Raw genomic sequence first — 27,510 nt, 5'->3', positions numbered from 1 at the left:
GTAGAATATTTTTTCATTACGTATGTCTAACTAGGATAATTACAAAAAATGGAAAAACGCTCCCTGAATTTTCTTTTAGATTAGGAAAATGAACTACATCATTTGCAGAAAACTATTGTCATAAGAAATATGATTTAAAAGATTTTCAAAAATTTATTATACAAAATCTGGAGATACATCAATGACTTTCTATTAGCTTAAAGTTTATTCTACAAAGGCTTTAAAATATGTACAATGAAAACTCATCTATGAAAAACATCTTACATTTTAAATAGGCCCTTAGATATCTACATATTGAGTAATCATATTATTCCAACCACCATATCTGTGTCTATTAGCACAATAAATTTGATTAACATGATATTTAGATGAGAAAAACTTTTACACTGTGCATAAGTAATAATGAGTTTAAAAATTTGTGTTTAAATCTGGAAGATAAAACTAATGCTTTTCTTTAGATTTAAGTGAGCTGATAAACTGCCTTTTAAAAATTAGAAATGTAGTCTCTTCAGAACGAAAATGGACTACTTTACAATTTAAATATATTTTAAAATATTTCACATGAATTAGTCTAGGACAATTTCAGGATTTAGAATATTACAAACCATGAAATACGTGATACAAAACAAAACACCACAGACTTCAGAAAATAGGAGTGCTAGTTCTAAACATTAGAGTATTCCTCAGCCAATGTCTACATGTTATTCTGAAGAAGATAAATCAATATATTATGTAATACAATTAGTATGGAGATAAAAGGCATAGATCAAAATGATGAGATTTTTATGATAGTGCTTATTGTTTGCCAGAAATGCATGATACAGTCATGCCAAGGACAGCATCCAGTTTCTAGGCCGTAAAAGATTATTCATTCAGAAAACAAACGAATATTTATGTTATCAACATGCTAGCCGTAAGGAATGCAACATGTATCATTAGTAAATGCAAAATGAATTTAATTGCTATTCCACCTCAAATATCCATTTTAGTATGGAAGTTCTAGGGGAAACAGATGATTACAGGTGTCTATAATTGCAAACTCTAGTAGAAAGACATATTTGTCAGAAAAATATTCATGTTATAGTCAATTGAATAATTATTTATACTATTTATGAAATGAATTACAATAAGACCTGGGACATTTAAATGTAATCTAAATCACCATCCCTGAAATACACTTGTATATAACACAAAAATAAAAATGGACAATATAAATAAAGGAGTATGGGTAAAATTGACTAATTATCAGAATAAATAGGACACATGTTATATATAACAGATGCTCAAGGAGGGAGAAATTAGCATGAACTAGAGCACCATTTACCAATGTGTCATTCTTCATGGACAGTCTTCACAGGTTTAGTAATAAGCACATATCACCTGTTCTCCTATTGATTTTGAATCTACACACAATAAATATTTAATTGATTCAAATTTATTTTTCATGCATTTAAAAAAAACAGATTAATGTGGCTTATTTTGGGGGAAGATTTTGCCCAAACATTTTGAGGCATTATTAGTGTTAAAAGGAGAATTCTCCATAGACTGACTTTTTTTCACACAAACACAGTCACACTCACACACATTTTGAGATGGAAGCAAATAATTGGCAGGAAACTACAAACATCACTGCAGTCAATGAGAAGTAGCATTACTTCGATTGCAAATGCTGACAATATCCTGACTAACAGGACACTCAGCCCTGTGTAATTCACAGAGGAAACAAAGCTGGAAATGCCGATAATGAGCTGATACTCCTAAGGGGAACTGAAGTGATCTGAGTTTGTTGGTGCAATTGCTACTAGCAAAAGCCAAAGTACACCTGTTTTGGAGGAAAACTTTTCCAACTTGGTCCACAGGCTATCCACAGATTTGTGATAAAGCAATAAGTTGAAAATCATAAAGTCAAAAAACATGGGATTTATGCTGGTAATAATTATGTCTAGAAATAATTGATATGTTATTTATGCCAGTCAGCCAAAACAACCAACAGTCCTAGCTCCTCACTATAAACTGCATATTTTGGAATTATCAGATACAGGTTTTATAACAAATGCATAAAATATTTAAATATATAAAATACACAGTTGCTAAGTGATAATGAGGTATTACTAGGAATTAAGTGTTATATAAGCAGTCTTGAAGAGGAAAATAATGAACTGGAAGAAACAACTAAAGAACACCATATGAAAGAAATGAATTGGAAAATATTTAAAAGAACATTAAAAAGAATACCTTGACTATAAGTCTTCAAGAGAGAATGAAGGAGAGGCAATGTTTAAGAAATATTAGTTTTTTAAGAACTTGTTTAACATGTGAATCTACAGATCAAGGATGCACACTCTATACAAAAATAATAAAAATAATATATAGCCACTTATAAATAATGTGGAACACCAAAGACAAAGCAACTATTTTTAAATAGCCAGAGAGAAAGAAGAAGTTATGTACAGCAAAACAACAATTAGAATGATAGTGGACTTTTTGAAAGCAACAACGGAGTCAGAAGACAAAAACATTGGTCTCTGACTGTAAAAAATACCTACAGACAATGAAACCTAAAGAATTTACCCCTGCAATTGGTTTCAGACACAAGAAATCATGGTGGCCAGGTACAGTGGCTCACGCCTGTAATCTCAGCACTTTGGGAGGCCGAGGTGGCTGGCTCACTTGAGGTGAGGAATTTGAGACTTACATGGCCAACACAGTGAAACCACATTTCTACTACAAATACAAAAATTAGCTTGGCATGGTGATGCATGCCTGTACTCACAGCTACTCAGGAGCCTGATGCAGGAGAATTAACTGAACTCAGGAGGTGGTGACTGCAGTGAGCCAAGATCGTGCCACTGCACTCCAGTCTGGGCAACTGGGCCAGGAGAATCTGTCTCAAAAAAAAAAAAAAAAAAAAGAACTGATATAATAAAACAGTAAAAGCATATGCAAATCATAAAATATGTGTTCTTATAAATGTGTTTTGAGGAATATAAGTATACCTTTCTGTGAAATATGAGTACAACTGCTGGGTCATAGGATATGATTACATTCAACTCTAGTAAATAGTATAGTGCTAAGCAATTTTCCAAAGCAGTTGTATCAGTATATACTCTTTGTAGTACTACATACTACTGACTCTCTTATATTTATTTATTCATTCATTCATTATTCATGCTGGTGAATATGTAATGATATAACATTAGTTTTAATTTGCATTTTCCTGAAGACAGATAAAGTTGACTGTTACTGTTTTAATTTTCATTTTCTTCCAGATTACTAAAGTCAACACTACCCAAATGTTCATCAAAAATAAAGTGGATAAATTCATTGTGGTGTATTCATACAATGAAATACCATTCATCAGTAACATGAATCAATAAGTATATACAATTATGTGTATGAATTTTGCAAACATAACCTTGAAGGAAAGATGTCAGAAACAAAGTATGCACTGTTCGAATTTGTTTATATAATGTTGAAACACAGGCAAAAATAATCTATAATGTTAAAAAACAGAGTACTGGCTATACTTGGGGAGGCAGTAGGAGGCAGGGAACGGTGATGAAGACACAGGTAATATTTCTATATCTTGATAATGGTGACAAAAGTGTGTTTACTTTTTGAAAAGCCATCCAACTTCAATAGCAAAACACCAAAAAAAAAAAAAGACAGATGTTACCAAATTCGCTTATAAGAAATTTAGTTATTTGTTTTTCATAAAATATAAATAGAAAATACAAAATAAATTAAAATCAAAGTCTGGGATAAAGAATATATAATAAATATTATCCAAAAGAAATCTGTATATTCAAATAAAATAAACTTTAAAATATAAAACATTAGTAGGGATAGAAGTAGTAAATAACAATAAAATAAAGTAAAATTTGAGAAAATTAGAAGAAAACATTGACAAGCCTTTACTATGTGAGAAATGTGAACAAAATATTTTTAAATTATTGATAATTAAATCATAGAAGAAATATGCAGTAAATTTAAAGAATTAATTTACCTCATCCAACAGGCTTATATAGAACTCTGACCCCAAAAGTTAGAACATATCTATTCTTTTCAATTGAACATGAATTATTTGTATAAGTTGATAAACTCCATAAAACAAATTTCTAATAATACCATTTAGAACAGGTTCTGTGAACACAATACATTGAAGCAAGAAGTGAATAAGAAAAAAAAGAAAAAAACACACTAAAACTTCGGACATGATAAAAAATCTCCATAGTAAAAAAATACATCTTAATACAATGAATAAAACATTTAGAAATATCAAATTACAATACAAATTATGTGATTTGTAGGAAGTGGTAGAGGGAAATATCTATTTCTAAATGCATATATTAATAAGAATAAAGGCTAAAAATTAATGATTTAACTTTACAACCTCAGAATTTAACTGAAAAACAAACAAACAAACTAAAAAGAAATAAGAAAATAAAAAACAAAGATGAAATCAAGGGAATTTACAAAGCTAAGTTTGTTCACTTAAAATTTTCATTAATAAAATATAAAACAGTGACATTATTAAAAACAAAGGGGAATTTCCCTTTCTCTTCCTCCTCTTCTGCCTTTCTTAATTCAATCTAGTAGCCATCAGGTAAGGCTGAGCAAAGTAGTTGTCTGTGCCAAGGGAGAAAAGACAGCTATTGTGACCCAAGGAAAGGTGTTGGAGTCCAAGGAGGGTGAGAAAGGCATGCCTGAAGAATAAGGGATGGTAGCATGGCTTGCATGTTAGAGTCCCTGCATGGTTAAGAGAGCTTCCACATGGTGACATAGCCCAGCTACACGATGAAAAGTGTCCCTGCTTTATGGCTGCCTGAAGGAGCTATTGGTGAGGCATCTGAGCTCAGACTAAGTGAAGAGAGAGTCTGCATGTGTACACACATGCACACATATGCACACACATTTTATAACTTTTATTCCACTGAGTGAACCTAGAAGCAGCCAAAACTCAATTGCAATGAATATGTCCAGTGTCAGATCTCAGTTTCTAAATACCAAGGTCTACAAACAGGAACCAGATATACTTGAAGAAATTATAGATTCCAGAACCAGGACAATAAGAGCAGCAAAAGACCACACTGGTTTATCTCATACCAAAAAGTAGGAAAGTGCTCAAAATGTAATAGGAACATGTCGTAGAGTGCAAAATTCAGCTTGACAGGCCCCTACTGGCCAAAATCTAGGACATTTGAACACCAAAATAAATTATTATAGTGTGGTGGGTTGAATAGCATCCCCCTTCCAAAATGTATGTCCTCCTGGAACCTCAGAATGTAAACTTACTTGGAAATAGGGTCTTTGCTGATGTAGCTAGTTAGGTTGAGTTGAGGTCAACAAGATTAAGGTGCGCCTTAAATTCGATTAGTGGAGTCCTTATAAGGAGAGAAGTTAACACAAAGAGATAAACACAATGAAGAAAAGCATATGATGATGAAGCAGAGATTGGAATAGTGTAGTTACAAGCCAAGGAAGACCAAGGGTTGTTAAAAGCAACCAGAAGGAAGGAATAACTGAGAAGGTGGCCAACAAATATAAAAAAATGCTCAACATCACTAATCATAAGAGAGACGCAAATCAAAACTACATTTTGATACCATCTCATACTAGTCAGAGTGGCTACTGTTAAAAAGTCAAAAAATAACAGATGCTGGCAAGGCTGCAGAGAAAAAGGAATGCTTATATACTATTGGTGGGATGTAAATTAGTACAACCTTTATGGAAAATAGAATGGAGATTTCTCAAAGAACTAAAAATAGAACTACCATTCAACCCAGGAAACTTACTACTGTGTGTATACCCAAAAGAAAATAAATCCTTCTATCAAAAAGACATATGCACTCATATGTTCATTGTTGTGCTAATCACAAGAGTAAAGACATGGAATCAACCCAGGTCCCCATCAATGGTGGACTGAATAAAGAAAATGTGGTTCATGTACACCATGGAATACTCCACAGCTATAAGGAAGAAAAAAATAATCTACTTTGCAGCAACATGGATGCAGCTGGATGCCATCACCCTAAGTGAATGCAGAAACAGAAAACCAAATACTACATGTTTTCACTTGTAAGTGGGAGCCAAATCTTGGGTACACATGGACGTAAGACAGGATAAAGAGACACTGGAGACTCAAATAGGAGGGAAGAAGGGAGGGTGGCAAGGGACAAAAAACTTTCTGTAAGGTACTCTGTTCACTATTTGGGTGACAGGATCAACAGAAGCGCAAACCTCAGCATCATGTAATATTCCCTTGTAACAAACCTGCACAAATACCCCCTGAAGCTAAAATAAAAACTAAAATTTTTTTTAAGAAAAAGCAAGAAAGATTTTCCTTTACCTTTAGAATAATCATGGCTCTTCTTCCAGCTTGATTTTGGACTTCTAACTTCCAAAATTATGGGAAAATAAATTTCTCTTGTTTTAAACCACCTAGTCTTAAGTACTTTGTTCAGCAGCCCTCAGAAATTAATACAGATATGAACAGATTATAATCCACTGGATGAAATGCAAAATCATGACTTCATGATTATATGAGCAAATAAACATATACACTGAAATTTGAAAAGGAATGGAATATTTAGAGTCTCAAATTACACCCTCTCACACACATTTAAATAATGTATTTATTAATTGCAGAGGGGAAAATGTAATATTACAAAAGGAAACCTGGCAGACATCATTTAACATTTTAAAATTTAACAATAGTAATCGGATAGATCAAGATCACGTACCATCAGATAGGTTGCTATGAGAATAAAATAGCACTTCTGTGTTGTTTCTGCTAAAGATGAATAACCTGAATCTATTCACAAAGAAATAAGACAAAGTCCAACCTAAAGAACATTCTATAAAATAAGTGCCCTGTAATATTTAAGCGTCAGTGTCACAAATATTAAGAACCTGCTAAAAAAACTATCTCTGATTAAAAGAAACTAAAGTGACATTTTAACAAAGTGTAACAATATTATAACTAATATTTGAGCTATAAAGGATAATATAAGGACAATGAGTAAAAGCTGAAGGGAGTAAGAGGATAAGATATTAGTAATATATCAGTGTTAATTTTTAAAGTTTGATGATTGTACAGTGACTATGCGAGAGATCGTCATTGTAGAAAACACATACTAAACTATTCAAGAATGACAAAGCTTTATGTTAGGAAATTACTCTCAAAACGTTCAGGAAAAAATATTTATTGTTTGTATTGCACTTGAAGCTTTTCTAAGTTTGAGGTTTCAAATTTTTTTTAAATAAAAAAGCCACATTTACTCATCATGTATACACCGTAGACATCTATTTATTTAATAATTATACTATTCCAGGTGCTGTTCTGGACAATCGAGGTACAACATTAGACAAAGTATACAAAAATCCCTCTGCTCATGGATACATTAATTTCCCAATTCATAGATATGAATGTTGCAATTGCTTCACTAACTTTTCTGTATGTGGCAAGCTAGTGAATGATTTTCAGCTCTCAGAATAGTCATTTGTAACCTATCATTTATTTACTTATAATAAGAAATAAAACTATGACTAAGTAATACATTGCAATATTTAATTATAACAGGAAATAAAATTAATGAATAAATAACATATTATTATAGATATATTAACAGGAACTATAGCCATAGTGATAGAGTTCTTCATGGGTGTGTGTGTGTGTGATTTGTTGGTATGTAATAGAATGGATTAACATATTTTGAATAATATAACTAATTGAATTATCTTTTTAACCAAACTTTCTTATTTCAAGCATATATGTCAAAGACTGATATATGAGTGTATATAGATATGTATTTTGTCAGATAAGGTATTTTATTAGATCATCAAAATAAATAAAATTTTATATATTCATGAAGAGTAAGACTTCAGATAATCAGTTTGTCACAAGTATCTGAATGGAGAAAGAACCAGCTCATGCTTCAATAACTCACCGTTATTAATCCCTATGAATTCATGACAAAATAATATAAGGCCAATATGTTTGCATTATTAAATAATAAATATAGGCATTACTATGCATGGATGCTTTATAAATTGTTATTATTATTTATTTTTTGGATTGCTACTTAATAAAATATATGTCCTCTCTGCTTTCACTGCTTTTAATGTGGGGTAACTTATTGCTCCTGCTTTGTGGATAGCATTCATAGGATGATAAAGGCACTAATAATGATAAGAAATACTATAAAGCTATAATTTATCTAGAAGATAATTAACTGTTTACTCATATAAAATATAAACTTGATTATTTACCTCATAGCCAACTAAAAAAATAAGTTGATCTACAATGAAGTTATGGAGGAAAGAGAACAGTATCTTAAAATAAAATGTAAATCTTGCTAATGAAGCTTGCAGCTATTAAAAAAATAGAAGCAACTTGTGTCTATTTATATATCTAGATAAAAAATTGCTTTTGCACCAACTTTATTGAGGGCTGAGAAATACAACTGCTCATATTTGACCCTGAAGTAGCTTTACTTTTCCTGAACAAACACCTATGAGCTATATTTCTTGAGGAAGCATATATCTTCCTCCCTACAAGTTCATATAATTGAGGTGAATATCATCATCCTTGCAAAGGTCTGTGAAAACTGAACTCTGTAGTCCAGGAATGATAAAGGAAACACCGTGATTGACAACTGCTCTCTAATTTCAATGGAACTGATGAACTTCCAGAGTGTCATAAGCTAAGTGACAGTGCTTAATTACCAGAAATATGGTTTACACAATTACTGTAATGGACTACAGGGATGAAGTGTCAACCTGACAGTTTTGACTTCAGAGGTATGGTAGCTAATTGATGGCCATGTTTCTAGAAAATACTTGAGAAGCTTTCAAAGGTATTAGGTATGTTTAGTAGGAACACAAAATGAGTCAATAATGTGAGATGCAGTGCCTCGAATGGCCAAAATAAATGTTTTAACCAAGTCATAGACTCAGCTATTGATTGAAAGAATCACTGGGACCAATTCAGAAATTGCCTTGTAACATTATCACAAATATTTACTGTAAAACTTTTTCCAGGTCTTCTCTTAAATTCCTGAGGTAATTTACTAGGCAATTATGCCAGAAAAAGAAAAAAATCCAGAGTTTGGAAGATGACACTGTGATCTACCAAAGTAAAGCTTTATGAAGCTCAAGAGATAAATAAAATTTTGACTTAAATATATTTTTATGTGATCTGTGTTTATTCCCCATGGTCCTGAATGACTAACTGAAATTGGAATATGTGAAAAATGGCAGAATTTCCTAATTGATTACTTAAGATTTGAAATAAGGACTATTATAGCAGAAAGGTTAAAGGAAACTCTTAAGAACTTTTCCTACTAGCCAGAATAGTAAATAAAATATGGCATCACATAATGGAGAAATTTCTAAGATTAGTCTCACTTCCACATTCACCAGTTATTTAAAATATTAAAAGTAGTGATTTCTATCACAGGCCTTTTTAACTTCAGCTTGGCCTAATCAGAAGGCATATGAATACTGGAGATTAATTGTGTATTATTGTGAACATAATCAGATGGTGATTCTAATTTTAGTTTCTGTTCCAGATATATAATTTTTTCTTGAACAAATCAATACAGTTTCATCTACCTGATGTAAATCTATTGAACTGACAAATACTTTTTTCTCTATTTGTAGACTCTACCAGAAGCCATTTACTTTTTCTAGCAAAAACAGGGGTAAACCTTCCCTCTCTTGCCTCTTGTCAAATCTTTTGCTTTCTTTCATGATGTAGTTTTAGAAATTATAATTGCTTGGACACACAACAAAATAAAATGCTGATCTATTATATTGAAAACTGATTGAACATCATGAATCTTGATATGTCTGGCAGATAATTAGAGATTAATCATCTTATCATCACCACCTTAGTGAAATTTCTAAGAGATTTCATTTTTGGAATCACTCCCTACAAAATGAAGTGCAAGTTGTTGTGCCATGACTACCACTATATTGCTCCCATCATTATAAATGACTGACAAAACCTCACTCAATGAGGTTATTTGGATGTTAGAGGCACATTTGAGTGTGTTGCTCTGACCCATTTACTGAATAACAAAAATGACTGCCAGCAGGCTAAGGGAGTGCCTCAGTGAGAACCTTGGCAAATCCTCTTACCAAAAACAAATGTAAAATCTGACAAAGTTGTCCGAAACAACCATTTAAAGAGACTGTATCATTGACTGAAGGCATATACCAAATCAAGAAACATTTATTTAAAAACAGTGAGTGGTTGTGGCATATTACCGAGGAACTACTCCTAGTTCTAGCTTTCAGCACCAGCTCTTTGGCAAAGAAGTTCTACCCAGGAGAGTAGGGTAGTGCAGCCCACAGAGAATGGAATATTTTTTTCCCTTATGGAGCAGGCCAATTTTACTGGAGCAAACCATGTACATTCCATGTGCAGAGATGCTGATTAAAATACTAGTGATTTCAGTGACAAAAATGAGATTATCTTTTGTTATTAAGTAGGCAGAGGGAAGCAACAGAAAGGAAAACAAGCCTGAAATTTAACAGGAATATCTGAGATATAAGATTGCCAGAGAATCTTGCTGAAATCCCATTTATTGGGATGGTCAGAAAAGTTGCAGGCATGCATGTACAAGGCTGCACATTTACTGGAGCTGGCCCTAGTAAGTTAGTCATCATTGGCTAAATGTGAGGCTAAATGTGCATCTGTGTATCCAGAGTAAACTAGGGCAGACCTGTCACCTGCCTGAACTTTGAACCACTCCCAAACACATACACAGAAATTCATCAGATAAGGATGGAAGCCCTATTTGCCCAGCATATCTAAGTAAAATCCTTGAACACACATTGACAGACCATTAAGTTATAATGACCCATGAGTAACCCCTAAACACATAGACTTAAAAATAAACATCAAAATTAAAGAAAAATCTTAGTGAAAACATTAGAAGTTGCAAACTTCAAAAGAAACTGACTTCCAGATACAGTCCAGGCAAGTTACTACACAAATTAAAAACAAACAAAAATAGCAGCAAGTATTCTTATAATTGTTTGCATGGGGGTGACGAGTAGAATCCATGGATGTAGCAATATATTATATAAAAAGCTGACTTTTAATAAGAAATTATTGGACATGCAAAAAAAAAGATTGCTCCATATACAAGAAATACAGTAATCAATAGAAACTGCCTTTTGAGGGATCTACATGTTGAATTTAGCAGACAAAATCTTCAAAGTAAATGTCATAAACATGTCCAAAGAACCAAAGGAAATTATGAGAATTAAATGGAAGAAAGATGACAATTACTCATCGAACATAGAATATCAATAAAGAGATAATGAAATATAAGAAAGGACCAAATGGAAATTCTGGAGATAGTGCACAAAAACTGAAATGAGATGCACAATTAGAATGACTCATTATCAGATATTAACTGGCACATAAAGAATCAGTGAACTTGAAGATAGATCAACAATGTTTACAAAGTTTTCTATACTTTCTGTAGAATAGAAAGTACATGAATTGGATGGGAGTGGTGGCTCACGTCTGTAATCCCAGCATGTTGGGAGGCCAAGGTGGGCAGATCACCTGAGGTCAGACATTCGAGAACAGCCTGGCCAACTTGATAAAACTCCATCTCTACTAAAAATACAACAGTTAGCTGTGCATGGTGGTGTGTGCCTGTAATCCTAGATACTCGGGAGGTTGAGGTAGGAGAATTACTTGAACCCTGGAGGGGGAGGTTGCAGTGGGCTGAGATTGTCCCACTGCACTCCAGCCTGGGAGACAGTGCAAGACTCCATCACACACACAAAAAAGTACATGAACAAAATAAACCCGAAAGCTCAGAGATCTGTGGCCATAAGTATCAACATATACATAATAGGTTTCTCAGAATTAGTGAAGAGAGAAGAATAAGCAGAAGACATATTTGAAGAAATTATGGATCAAAACTCCCCAAATTTGATGAAAGATTAATCTATATTTCCAAGAAGTTCAAGTAACTCCCAGTATAATAAACACAAAGAGAACCACCACTAGACGCATCATTGTCCATTGAAAGACAATGGACAATTGTACCTAAAAGTAGCAAGAGATAAACAACTTTAACATGTACAAAGGGACCAATATAAAACAAAACAAAAAAAAATACCTTTCATCAGAATTAATGGAGATCAAATATATCCAAAATTTAGAAAAGAAATAAATGACAACTAATAATTGTATATCCAACAAAAGTATTATTTAAAATGAAGGTAAATAAAGACATTTTAAAGTAAACAGATAATTTTGTTATTCAGAATTTATTGCTAGCATATCTTCCTTAAAATAATTATTAAATAAAGCTACTTCTTCAGGGTTAAAGGAAGTAATACTGATGGCAGCAGCGGCCCTTCTGGAGTGGCTGCTGCAAAGACTCCAGATGCAGCAGGGGTGGGGTGCAGTCAGGGCTGCACACTCCTTGAAGCCAGTGGGAGCCAGGAACAAGCAGAAGCCCTGGCCCCCTCTGAGTTGAAGGGGTGGGAGCCCTGCAGCTGCCCTGTCTAGGCTGTGAACCCAGCATCTCTGCTCTCTCGGGGGCCCGGAAAGCCCACCCTGTACCCACAGGCTTGGAAATACCTGCTCCCACTGCCTGGCCTCTCTCCACTGCTGGTGCCCACTCTGATTTTGGAGCAAAGCTGAGGCCAAGCCCACGTGCTGTCGTGACCTAGCCAGGTATGTGTGCACCCATGGCAGCACTAACACACCAGCACCGTACCACCTTGGCCCTCTCTGGACTTTGGGCACCAACAAGCATGGGAGGGAGGCCAGGGGGGTGCTGAACACAGCTTGGTGTGGGCCCGCCCCCTCAGCACAAACAGCCTGGGCACTGGGGATGTCAGGTTGATGGCAGTGGGAGGCAGACAGGTTCCTGAGTGGAAACGGGCAGGTCCCTGGTAGAGCCCTATCTTCAGGCCTGGGATGGCCTGAGGCATTGGGGCTGGGAAGCCAGTTCTATGGCCTGGAATGAGAACTCATGGTGCTTTTTCCAGGCTGCCCATGGCCACCTATGGACCAAGCAGCATGCACTTACTCCCCTCTGATGCCCATAAAAACCCTGGACTCAGCAAGACTCAGGCAGATGTCAGAATGGCCTGCCCACAGAGAAGAGCTACCACCGTGGGTCTCCTCTCAGCTGAGAGCTGGGAAGACATCATATAACCTGCCTGTGGAGAAGACCTACCCACTGTGGGTCTCCTCACTGCTGAGAGATAGGAAGACATTCGATGATCTGCCTGTGGAGAGGAGCTACCCACTGTGGGTCTCCTCACTGCTGAGAGCCAGACACACTGGAACGTCCTGCCTGTGGAGCTACCCACTGCGGGTCTCCTCTGAGCTGTTCTGTTGCTCAATAAAGCACCTCTTCGCCTTGCTCACCCTCCACTTGTCCTAGATATGAGACGAGAACTTAGGATTCACTGAATGGAAGGGTTGAAAGAGTTGTAACATAAACAGGACTGAAACACACCCCTCACTTGCCCACTGCGGGTGATGAGAAGGAGGGAAGAGAGAAGGGCTGTGGCTTTTCAGGGAGCCCATACCTCAGAGCTCCCCAAGCCAGGGCCGTGACACCCTCTTTGGGGCTTTGCAGTTACTGGTGTCTCCAAGCTTCCGGGAGCCACTGTGTTCCCTGGTGCCAGTCATGGAACCTACTTGTGGTATGCTTGGTCCAACCACAACCTCACAGGGAGTCAGCTCCCATGTTGGTGCCTGGAGCTGCCCACCTGGCTGCAGATGGTGTGCCTGGCTATTTGCAGTGGCTGGACCCCACACTCACTCACTCATATACCCCTTGCCACTCCTCACCTGGGTAGCCCTTGGCAGGCATGGGATCTGGACCAATAGCACAAGCTGAGTGCAGCCTGCCAGGCCAATGATCCCAGCAGGCCCAAGCAAAACTCAGGCAAAGGCACCACTGGCCACAGAGCTTTCCAGCCAGAAAAGCGACACCCCAAGGATTCTGTGACAATATTAGAAAGTAAATCAAAGCCATGTAAAGGCACACATGGCACTGGTATAGAGAATAAGGTAGATAATTATAAAGGATAACTCAAATTTGGGAAAAAAGATGGTGGAATAAAAGGTTCCCTGGATTGTGCTCTGTGCAAGGACACCAAGTTAACAACTATCTACACAGAAAACACCTTCATAAGTACCAACAATGAAGTGAACACTCACAATACTGGTTTTAATTTAGTATTGCTGAAAGGGACACTGAAGAGATTGAGAAAAACAATCTTGAATCGCTGATGCCACTCCTCTCCCACCCCCTGACAGTGGCAACATTGTGTGAAGAGTGTTTCAGTGTACAAAGGGAGGAGGAGTGCAGTAATTGTGAGGCATTGATCTCACTGCTGTCCTTTATAGCAGAAAAAATAACTGGACCAAACTCAGCTGATACCTACCCATTAAGGGAGCATTTAAATCAGCCTTTGTCTGAGGGGAAAGTGGTCCAAACTTGAGTTCTTTCAAGCCTCACTGCCATGAGCTAAAAGAGCTCTACATAAACTTGAAAGGCTGTTTAGGCCGCAAGGTCTACAACACCTGGGCAAGTCTGAGTGTTGAACTGGGCCCAGAGCAAGTGGACTATGGGTCATGTAGCCTATGAGACACCAGCTGGGGTAACTAATGGAGTGCTGGCATCACCCCTCTCCTAATCCCAGGCACACGGTTTGCAGCTCCAAAGAAGACCCCTTCTTTCCACCTGAGAAAAGGAGCAGGAAGGGCAGGGCAGACTATGTCTTTAATGTTGGATAGCAGATCAGACACAGTAGTATAAGGCAGTAATGAGAGTCCTCAGGTCCCCTTTCCAGACCCTAGGTCCCAGATGACGTTACTAGACACACCCTAGGCCAGAAAGGGACACGCTTCCTTGAAGGGAAGAATCCAGTCCTGGCATCACTCATCACCCGCTCACTGAGGAGCCCTTAGACCCTGAACAACAAGCAGCAGTACCCATGTACTACATCAAGGGCTTTGAGTGAGTGCTTAAGACTTGCTGGCTTTAAGTATCAGGTTGACCACAGTGGGGTACAGCACCAAACAAGCTCCTGTGGTCCCCCATTCCAGGACTTGGTTCTTGTTGGCATTTTTGGACCTGTCCTGTGCCCGAGGGAGCCCAATACCCTGAAGGATGAGTTCAGAGCCAGGAAGCACTCACCACAAGCCGACAGAAGAGCCCTCAAGCCTTAAGGGAACATCAGTAATAGTCTGGCAATACTCCCCAAGGGCTGTGGTGGTGGTGGCCATGGGTGAGACTCCCTTGCCTTTGGAAAGGGAAGTGAAGAGTGAAAAGAACTGCATCTAGTGGACTGAAGGCCAGGCCAGCCATAGTACAGTAGAAAACCAAGCAGGTTTTTGATTCTAAGGTTTTTGATTCTACTCCCTGGCTCCAGGATAGTACCTCTGGACTTCCAGGGGCCTGGGGAAACTCACCACCCTGAAGGGAGGAACATAGGCTTGACTGGCTTTGCTGCCTGCTGATTACAGAGCCCCAGGACCTTGATAAAACACAGGCAGTAGCCACGGAGTGGTTAGAGTAGGCCTTGGCCAAGAGCCAGGTCTGTGCTGGCTTTAGGTTTGACCTAGCAGCCATAGTGGTGGTGGCCACAAGGGTGCAATTGTATCACTCCACCCCCAGTTTCAGGTGGATCAGAACACAGACTCCATTTGTTTGGAAGAAGGTAAGGGTAGAAAAAAGAGTCTCAGTCTAGTAATTCAGATAATTCTTTCACATCCAAGACCATCAAGATGGTGTCTGTAAGAGTCTGCAAGAACCTCAGCATTACTGGGTTTGGAGTGCTCCCAATAGCAAATACAGTTTAGATCACAACATCTAAGTCCTTTTTAATATCTGGAAAACCTTCCCAAGAAGGACAAGTACAAATGAACCCAGATTACAAAGAGTAAAATAGGTACCTAACTCTGCAATGCCAAGACACAGACAAACATCTATAAGCATCAAGACAATCCAGGAAAAAATGACCTCTCTAAATGAACTAAATAAGGCATGAGGGACCAATCCTTGAGAAAGAGAGCTATCTGACCTTTCAGACAGATAATTACAAATAGCTATCTTGAGTAAACTCAAGGAAATTCAAGAATTCTATCAGACAAATTTAACAAAGAGTTATAAACAATTTAAAAGGATCAAGCAGAAATTCTGAAGCAGAAAAATGCAATAGACATACTGAAGAATGCATCAGAGTCTTTCAGTAACATAACTGATCAAGCAGAAGAAAAAATTAGTGAGCTTGAAGACAGGCAGTGTAAAAATACACAGTCAGAGGAGATAAATTTTTTTTTAAAAAATGAAGCATGCCTACAGTAACTAGAGAATAGCTTCATTAGGGCAAGTCTAAGAGTTACTGGCCTTAGAAAAGAAGTAGAGAAAGACATAGGAATAGAAAGTTTATTCAAGTGGATAATAGAGAACTTATCAAACTTAGAGAAAGATATCAATATCCAAGTACAAGAAGGTTATAGAACACAAGCAGATTTAACTCAAAAACTACCTCAAGGCATTTAATAATCAAACTCCCAAAGATCAAGGATAAAGAAAGGATTCTAAAAGCAACAAAAGAAAAGAAACAAACAACACACAATGGAGCTCGAAAGTATGATAGCAGATTTTTTGGTGGCAACCTTAGAGGCCAGGAGAGAGTCGCATGACATGTTTAAAGTAACAAAGGAAAAGAAAAACTCTTCTACCCCAGTATAGTATATCTGTTTACAATATGTTTCAAACATGGAGAAATAAAGACTTTCCCAGACAAACAAAAGCTGAGGGATTTCATCAACACCAGACCCATCCTACAAGAAATGCTAAAGGAAGTATTTCAATCATGAAGAAAACACATTAATGAACAACAAATAACCACCCGAAGGTACAAAACTCACTTGTAACAGTAAGTACACAGAAAAACACAGAATATTAAAACACTATTACCATGATGTGTAAATTACTTTTATCCTAAGTAGAAAGACTAATAAAAATTAATAACTACAACAACTTTTCAAGACAGAGAGAGTACAATGAGATATAAAGAAAAACAACTAAAAGTTAAAAAGCAAGGCAGGGGTACTAAGTTAAGACCTAGTATTTTTATTAGTTTCCTTTTTGCTTGCTTGCTTCTGCAAACAATTTTAAGTTGTTGTCACCTTAAAATAATGAGTAATAAGATAGCATTTGCAAGCCTCATGATAACCTCAAACTAAAAAAAATCATACAACTGATACACAAAAGATAAAAAGAAAAAAACTAAATTATATTACCAGAGAAAATCACCTTCAGTGGGGAAAGATAAAAAGGAAATAAAAAAGGAAGAGAGGAACACAAAACAATCAGAAAACAAATAACAAAATTGCAGGAGTGGCTGAGTGGAATAAAAAAGAAAAGTGAGACATATTGACCTGTTGCCTACAAGAAATACAGGTAACCTATAAAGACACACATAAACTGAAAATATAGGGAAAAAAATATATCCCATGCCAATGCAAACCAAAACAGAATAGGAGTTGCTGTACATATATCAGACAAAATACAGGTTAAGACAAAAACTATAAGAGACAAAGAAAGTCCATATATAATGTTAAATAGTCAGATAAATAGAAGATAAAACAATTTTAAATATACCTGCATCCAACATTGGAGCACCCAGTTATATAAGGAAAATATTAGAGCTAAAGAGGGAGACTCCAATACAAAAATAGTTAGAGACTTCGACACCCGCTTTCAGCATTGGACACATCTTTCAGACAGAATCTCAACAAAGAAACATTGGACTTAGTCTGCACTACAGACAAAATGGATCTAAAAGATATTTATAGGACGTTTTATCCAATGGCAGTAGAGTACACATCCTCTTCCTCAGCGCATAGGTCATTCTCAAGGATAGATCGTATGTTACATCAAAAAACAAGTCTTAAAACATTCAAAACTTTGGAATAACGTCAATAATCTTCTCTGACCACAATCGAATAAAACTAGAAATCAATAACAAGAGGAATTCTGGAATCTATACAGGTACATGGAAATTAAACAATATGCTCCTGAATGATAAGTGGGTCAATGAAAGAAAATTTAAAAATATTTAAAAATTATTGAAACAAATGATAGTGGAAAGACAACACACCAAAACCTATCAGATACAGCAAAAGCAATACTAAGAGGAAAGTTTATAGCTATGTAAGTGTTTACATCAAAAAAGAAGAAAAACTTCAAATAAACAATCTAATGATGTATCTTTAAGGACTAGAAAAACAGAGCAAACCAAACTAAAAATTAGTAGAAGAAAAGAAATAATAAGGATCAAAGCATAAATAAACCAAATTGAAATGAAGAAAATAATACAAAACATCAATTTAAAAAAGCTAGTTTTTTGAAAAGTTAAACAAAATTCACAAAACTTTAGCCAGGCTAACAAGGAAAATACGAGAGAAGATCAAATAAACAAAATAAGAGAAGAAAAAGGAGACATTAGAACTGAGACTGTAGAAATTCAAAGGATCATTAGTAGCTACTATAAACAACTATATGCCAATAAACTGGAAAATATAGAAGAAATGGACAAATTCCTAGACACATACAATCTACCAATATTGAACCAGGAGGAAATCCAAAACCTGAACAGACCAGTAACAAGTAATGAGATGAAAACTGTAATAAAAAGTGTCCCCGTAAAGAAAAGCCCAGGACCCAATGTCTTCACTGCTGAATTCTGCCAAACATTTAAAGAAGAAATAATATCAATCCTACTCAAACTGTTCAAAATATATAGAGTAGGGAATATTTCCAAACTCATTCTTCAAGACCAGTATTACTGTGATACTAAAACCAGAAGACAAACTATAGGTTAATATCCTTGATGAAAATTGATGCAAAAATTCTGAACAAAATACAAGAAAGAAAATTCAACAATACATTACAAAGATTATTTATCATGATCAAGTGGGTTTTATCCTGGTTTGCAAGGATGGTTCAATATACACAAATCAATTAATGTGATATGTCATATCAACAGAATAAAGGACACAAACTATATGATCGTTTCAATTGATACTGAAAAAGTATTTGATAAAGTTCAACATCCTTTCATGATAGAACCATCAATAAACTGGGTATAGAAGGAATATAATAAAAGCCATATACAACAGACCCACACCTAGTATCATACTGAATAGGAAAAAACTGAAAGTCTTTTCTCTAACATCTGAAACAAAAGAAAGATGCCTACTGTCAGCATTGTTATTCAAAATAGTGCTGGAATTCCTAGCTAGAGCAAACAGACAAGAGAAATAAATAAAAGGCATCCAAATTGGAAAGGAAGAAGTAAAAGTGATGGCAGCAGCAGCCCATCTGGAATGATCACTGCGAAGATGCCAGTGGCAGCAGAGGAGGCACAGCCAGGGCTGTATGCTCCACGGAGCCAGCAGGAGCCAAGAACAGGCAGGAGCCCCGAACCCTTCAGAGCTGCTTGGGCAAGAGTCCTACCTCCTTCTGAGTTGTGGGGCAGGAGCCCCACCCAGCTGGGTGCAGCTGCAGCCACCCAGCTGAAGCTGCAAACCTGGGTATCCCTGCACTCTTGGGAGCCCAGGAAGCTGCCCTCTTGCTCCTCCAGGTTCAGAAGTGCCTGCTCTCACTCCCTGGCCTCTCCCTGCTCCCAGCACTCACTGATTTCGGAGCAAAGTTGAGGCCAATCCCAGGCACTGTCCTAATCTGGCCAGGTTTGTGGGTGCTCAGAGTGGGGCTGGCATGCCAGCCCCCTGCCACCTTGGCCCCCTTTGGGCTTTGGGCACCAACAAGCATGGGAGGGAGATGAAAGGGGGTGCTGATGGCAGCTCAGTGTGGGCCAAAAGGCACCCCTCTTCATGAGCAGCCTGGGCATCATGGACGACATGATTGATGGCAGCAGGAGGAAGACAGGCTCCTGGACAGAAAGGAACAAGTCTCCGGTGAAGCCCCACCTTCAAGCCAAGGATGGGCTGAAGTATATGGGCTCGGCTGTCAGTTCTGGGTGGAATCTTCCAGGACATGGGACAAGAAATGGGGACCCACTGAATAGTAGGACTGAAAGAGTTGTAGAACAAACAGGGCAGAAACATGCCTCCCCACTCATCGCATTGTGGGCAATGAGAAGGAAAGAAGAGCTGCAATCCTGTGGAGAGCCCAGACATAGGGGTTCCCTGAGCCAGGGCTGCAACACCCTTTTTGGGCTTCATGGTTTCTGGTGTCTTCGAGCTTTTGAGTGCCACTGCACTCCCCTTATCCAGACACTGGTGCCCACAGCAGAAGCCACTTGTGATATGTCATGTCCAGCTGCAACCTCGCACAGAGCCAGCACCTGGAGCTGTCTGCCCCACCACAGCAGCCAAAGTGCCTGGCTGTGTGTAGTGGCTGGACCCCCACTCACTTGCTTACACACCCCTCACTGCTCTGCACCAGGCTTACCTTTGGCAGGCATGGGTTCCGAGCTGGTAGTGTGGGCTGAGTGCAACCTGCCAGGCTGAGTGGGTGGAAGAAGCCCAGTGGGTAGGAGCAATATTCAGACAGAAGGCACCACCAGCCACAGAGGTGTCCAGCTAGCAAAGCAACACCCTAAGGATCCTGTGACAAAATTATCCTTGTTTGTTTACTATATGCTCTTATATTTGGAAAAACCTAAGCACTCCACCAAAAATATTATTAGAATTGATAAACAAGTTCAGTAAAGTTTCAGGATACAAAATAAACCTACAAAAATCAGTAACATTTCTATGTACCAACAGTGAACAATCTAAAAAAGAAATTAAAAGAAATCCCTTAGGAATAGCCACAAATAAAATTGAATATGTAAGAATTAACTTAAAGAAGTGAAAGATTTCTATAATTAGAAACTATAAAACACTGATGAAAGTAATTGAATAGGACATCAAGAAATGGAAAAAGATTCCATGTTCATGAATAGGAAGAATCAACATTGTTAAAAAGTCCATACTTCCCAAAGCAATCTACGGATTTAATGCAATCCCTATCAAAATACCAATGACATTCTTCACAGAAATAGAAAAAAAAATTGTCCTAAAATTTATATGGAACCACAAAAGACCCAGAATAGCCAAAGCTATCCTAAGTAAAAACAACGAAACTGAAGGAATCACATTACCTGACTTAAAATTATACTACAGAGCTATTATAACCAAACCAGCATGGTACTGGCATAAAAACAGGCATGTACGCCAAAAGAACAGAACAGAGGCCCAGAAGCAAATCCACACACTTACTGTGAACTCATTTTTCACAAAAAATGCCAAGAACATACATGAGAAGACAGTGTATTCAATAAATGGTGCTGGGCAAACTGGATATCCATATGCAGAAGAATTAAACTAGACCCCCTATCTCTTGCTATATATAAAAGTGAAATCAAAATGGTTAAAAACTTAAATCTAACACCTCAAACTATGAAATTCCAAAAATACATTGGGGAAATTCTCCAGGACATTGGTGTGGGCAAACATTTCTTGAGTAATGTTTCTGAAGCTCAGGGAAGCAAAGCAAAATGGACAAATTACATCATATCAAGTTAAAAAACTTCTGTACAGTGAAGGACATAATCAACAAAGTGAAGAGAAAATTTACAGAATGGGAGAAAATATTTGCGAATTACTCATATGACAAGGGATTAATAACCAGGATATAAAAGGAGCTCAAATGACTCTATATGAAAACATCTAATAACTCATTCAAAAAATGGGCAAAAGATCCAAATAGACATTTCTCAAAAGAAGACATCCAAATGGCAAAGAAGAATATGCAAAGGTGCTCGGGATCACTGATCATCAGACAAATGCAAATCAAAACTACAACGAGATATTATCTCACCCCAGTTAAAATGGCTTATAGCTGAAAATGGCTTATAGCTTATAGCAATAACAAATGCTGATGAGGATGTAGAGAAAAGGAAACCCTCTTTTACTTTTGGTGAGAATGTAAATTAGTACAACCACTATAGAGAATAGTTTAAAGGTTCCTCCTAAAACTAAAAATAGTGCTACCATATGATCCAGCAATACCACTGCTTGTTATATACCCAAAAGAAAGGAAATCAATATATGAAAGGGATATCTGCACTCCCAAGTTTGTTGCAGCACTGTTCACAAGTGTTTATTAACAAATAAATAAAGAAAGAAAATGTTGTAGATATACACAATGAAGTAATTTTCAGCCATAAAACAAGAATGAGATTCTGTCATTTGCAGCAACATGAGTGACAGTGGAGATCATTAGGTTAAGGAAAATAAGCCAGGAACAAAAAGACAAACATTCATGGTCTCACTTATTTGGGGGATCTAAAAATCAAAATAACTGAACTCTTGGAGACAGACAGTAGCAGGATGGTTACCAGTGGCTAGAAAGGGTAGTTGAAGAACGAGCAGGGGAGGGATGCAAGAGGGTTAATGTTTCCAAAAATCAGCCTGGGAGAGAGAGCGAGACTCCGTCTCAAAAAAAAAAAAAAAAAAAAAAGAAAGAAGGAATAAGACCTACTATTTGAAAGCATAGCAGCTATCATCAATAATAATTTAATTGTACATTTTAAAATAACTAAGATTATAACTGGATTGTTTGTAACACAAAGGATAAATGCTTGGGGGATGGATACCCCGTTATCCATGATGTGATTATTATGCATTGCATGTGTGTATCAAAACATCTCATATCCCCATAAATTTATATACCTATTATGTACCCACAAAATTAAACATTAAAAAATACTAACTTATTTCTTCTCCTTAAGTGACTTAAAAACTGTCACATAAAATTATAATTTAAAATTGTATTGTAGGCCTTATAATCATATAATATTTTATGCAATATGTAATGCAATATGGCAAATGTGAGGGAAGACATGGAATTATAGTGGAGCAAGGAAATGACGCCATACTATAAGTTAAATCCACAGGAAAAAATGAAAATGACTGGAAGCAATAAACATGCAATGTATATAGAAGACCACGTAAATGCATGGGTTTTTTTTTTTTTTTTTTTTTTTTTTTTTTCTCTTAAATTCTTCGAAAATATAAGTGAGTATGAAATAATCATTATATAAAATAATAAAGGGTTATGTACTATATATAAACAATAGTGTATGTTTTATATACTCATAAAAAGCATATAACACTGTATGAAGTATAGGTGACAATAATGCTTTAATACTTTAGTAGCACAAAAAGGGAAAGGTGTAGTTATAGATTTAAGTCAGTATCAATCTCTAGTAGATTCTGATAGGATGTATATTTTAATTCCAGGAGTAGGCACTAAAAAAAAAAATCCTAAAAAAAAAAAATATATATATATATATATATGTATTTTGAGACAGAGTCTATCTCTGTCACCCAGGCTGGAGTGCAGTGGGGCAGTCTTGGCTCACTGCAAGCTCTGCCTCCCAAGTTCACACCATTCTTCCGCCTCAGCCTCCTGAGTAGCTGGGACTACAGGTGCCTGCCACCACGGCCGGCTAATTTTTTGTATTTTTAGTAGAGACGGGGCTTCACCATGTTAGCCAGGATGGTCTCCATCTCCTGACCTCATGATCCGCCTGCCTCGGCCTCCCAAAGAAAATATATTTTTTAAATTCAACAAAGTATTTTATAAGTATACATATTTTAAAAGTCATTTTTTTGTTTTCTGCTGCTACAACAGAATATAACACACTGGGTAATTTATACAAGATAGAAGTTGATTTGGCTTATTGGTCTGGAGGCTGGGAAGTCAAGAGCATGGCACTGGTGTTGGGCAAGGATCATCCCATGGTGGAAGAGTAGAAGGTAGCAGCAAGCATGAGGGACACTGTGCTAAAGGCATTAATCCATTCATGAGAGTAGAGCCACCATGACCTCATGACCTCTTAAAGGCTCCATCTTCAAATATGATTACATTGCCAATTACATTTCAACATGAGTTTGGTGGGGACATTCAACTCATAGCAATTCCTATAAAACAGATTTTCAGAAGTGGAAATGATGGCTCAGAGTCCAACATATGTTTTTATTTTCTTAATAGAAGTAATAATTTTGTTTTTAAAATTGCTATAGCCATTTACATTACCAATAGTTATGTATGATACATTTTCTCTGATTCTTCGTCTGTATTAAGTATTATCTCCATGTTTAAAATATCCTGTCTTACAGGTATAAAATATTTGTTCAATGTTACCTTAATTTGCATCTTGACTACTAATTAGTTTGAATGTCTTTTCATATGCTTATTAACCATTTGGGTTTTTTCCTCTGTGAATTGCCTCTTCAATATCATTTCCATATTTTCCTATTGTGTTATTTGTCCCTGACTTATCACATTTTTTTTTCTTCTGTGCTTTGAATGTTTCGCTTGATATTTTAGGCCAAAATTCTGATCTCAACAGTGACTATGTCTTCAATTCATTTACTAAATTGTTCAGTTGGGAAATTATATTTTTTATGCATTCTAGCTCTAAAATAAATGTTTTCCATGTGTATACTGCACTTGAATATAATAACTTGCTTTTTATTGTTGTTATTCAGGGAGATACTTGTCAGCACCAACAGCTCTGTTTTCCTTGGTCTGTGTTATTTTTGTTTTAAGTGCTCTTCTTGTCTTGCTACTTGAAATCTTTGTTATTATATTTTTTAAAATTATTTTTTGGGCTTCTGGTCCGGTTGATGCAGCACCACCTAAACTGTGTGCATATGACATAAAAAGCGTTTTCCATCTCTGCAAGCATGAGGATACAGTATTAGACAGGCTGCCATTCACCAACTGACACACCGGGAGAAGTATATACCTGGGTTTCCTTACTCATAAGGTTTCAGGTTTGGGAAGGACCCAGGCGACTTATTCACATCCTCATTGTGTTAACATTTCATGTATGAATCAAATTATTTCAGAGAATCCAGCTTTTTCCAAGATAAGATGCACTTTAATATTCACTCGAGAGCTTTAGTCCAACCCATGATACCATGGAACCCCCATAGAGCCCTAGATAGAGGAATTCTGAAGTTCAGAGTAAAAGGGAAGAAACTGCATTCAGCTCTCAGTTTTCCAGAACCATTTATGTTAGTATATTCTTTCCATGATTAAATATCTACTAATTTAGATTAGCTCATGGTTACTTAAACACAGTAAAGTCTTTAAAATATTTCATCCAAAATTGCCTTCGGCATGTAAGTACAAAATGTTAATAACTGATTTTAAAATAAATTACTAGTAAAGTTAAAACTGGTCAACGCTCTTTTGTCTTATTGAATGCAAATTCATTTTGATCCTCTTTTTTCTCTGACTATTCACTGCTCTTACATTCTAATTACCAATGGTAAAGTTCATAAAGAAAAAATAATGAAGTGATATGAATAAAAAATAAGATATTTATCTTTTTATATAACTTTCAACAACTGAAAGCCTAATAATATTGAATTTTTCCTTAAAGTATAACTTGTCTTGAGGATTCACAAAATATGGGAAATCCTGGGAGTGATGTTGTGTACTGTGTTTCATGCTAACAATAGATTGATTAGTAGCATAAGTGATCTAAACTTCCTAAATCTCAACAAATACCTACATTTAGAATGCTTTCTTTAATTTGCATTTATATTCTACAAGTTTTCCAAAATTTAGATGCCTAATGTCTTACCAAGAAATTTAAACATCATCTAATTTTACTCTTTCAGAAGTTATTTTAAATAGAAGACTGAAAATTGTACGTTTCCCTTTAAAAGTTTGGAGTAGAATTAATAATGCATAGTAATAATTCACATTTAATTTATACATATTTTAAGATAGCAGTTTTCAAAATATTAATGCTATGCTTTAATAACAGATATTAATGATGTGTTAGTAGTTTTATGGTCAGTTTTCTTATAATATATAATGTACTTTATAATACACAGTTTCTATTTATGTTCATGGGTTGGCTGTCTTATGCTTTCTATGCATTGCATATTATGGGCTAATTGTCCCAAGCATCAAAGGTTTCCTACATAATACTGTAATGCAACTAAAGAATCTATTATTTAATAACACTGTAAGAAAAATAAAGTGACCACTTTAGAAAATCAGATGCCATATTAAAGTTTTAATGATATTGCAAATAATAGCAAGATATAAAATTTGATACATTTTTATATTTGCCTAAAATAAATAAAATACAGGACTCTAAAAAAATTTAAAGAATGTATAAAAGTATTCAAACAGGAAAATTAAATAATAGCAATAATATATAATAAATCAATTCAATAATATCAAATAATATCTAGGAAACATTTCTGACAATTAGTGAAATTATAATTAAAAGACAAGTTTAGCTTTGCTTCTAGTGTATGAAAAATTGATTTAAAAACTTTTGAAAAACTATTTTGTACATCTTTGAAGCTTATTTTCTTTATTTGTCACATGGAGGAAAATAGGATTATCATAAAATAAATGAGATAACATATATGAAAGGGATTTTGAAACTCTTGGTAAGAGGTGGTACAAAAGTTAAGCATTGCTATAACCAAGGATTGCTACATTTTGACACATAAAAAACTCAGCAAATAATAATGTTAATCCCAAATTTCTTATAAGTTTTACATTTTAGAGATAGTTATTAAGGGAATTTTCAGGCTTACTTTATATTTCCGAAAAAAAATGAGAGAAAACAGAAGAAAGAAGGGGACAAAGAAGAAGAGGAGGAAGGAAGGAAAAAAGGGGAAAAAACATAAAAAAGAAAATTAATCAAAATTAGAAAACCAAAGCTATCTGACTTGTAGTTCATGAAACAGATTTATATACTGTTTACATGGAAAACAAAAAGTCACTAAGCCATCAAATCGATAATAAAATTTATAAAACAAATATTTTAGCTTAACAATTTTTAATACAAATTCATAGTGTTTGTTTAAAAAGTTTCACTTTTTAACACTCATGTCAAAAATGAATCTGAATCATGTGTAAACTGTCTTGGCATCATGATGCTATTTGTGAGGAGAGTAGAGGAGTCCTTCGCTAGCTGTGTACTGTATTAGGTATGTTGACTCCTATTCTGGTTAATCCTTGTAATCACTCTCTGAATTACATATGATCCCCATTTCACATACGAGATAACTGGTAAAACACATTCAAAATTACACATTACACATACTGGACCCTTAGCCAAGTATTACTGATTCAGAAGATATTTTTATTTCATTACACCATCTCCCTTCTTTATATGCTTATATTGTCTTAATAATTAGGTGAGAAAGTAAAGAGGAGGTAGGCTAATCTGAATAATATTAGAAGTCTAATTTGACAGGTACAAGATTAACATTATTTAGGCAATGTTTGTGAAACTAATAAATTTAGAGAAAACAAAATTAGCAAGATCAGTAGTTCCATTTCAATATAACCTTTCAGAAAATTTTCCAATGTTTGATCAAATGAAGCATGATTACTGTTAATTTGAATGTAGTTTTTTATGCAAAAACATTCCCTTGCTGAT

Source organism: Hylobates moloch, unplaced genomic scaffold (assembly GCF_009828535.3).
Source record: "Hylobates moloch isolate HMO894 unplaced genomic scaffold, HMol_V3 SCAFFOLD_13, whole genome shotgun sequence".
NCBI classification, from domain to species: Eukaryota; Metazoa; Chordata; class Mammalia; order Primates; family Hylobatidae; genus Hylobates; species Hylobates moloch.
Note: the sequence above shows the minus strand (reverse complement) of the source record.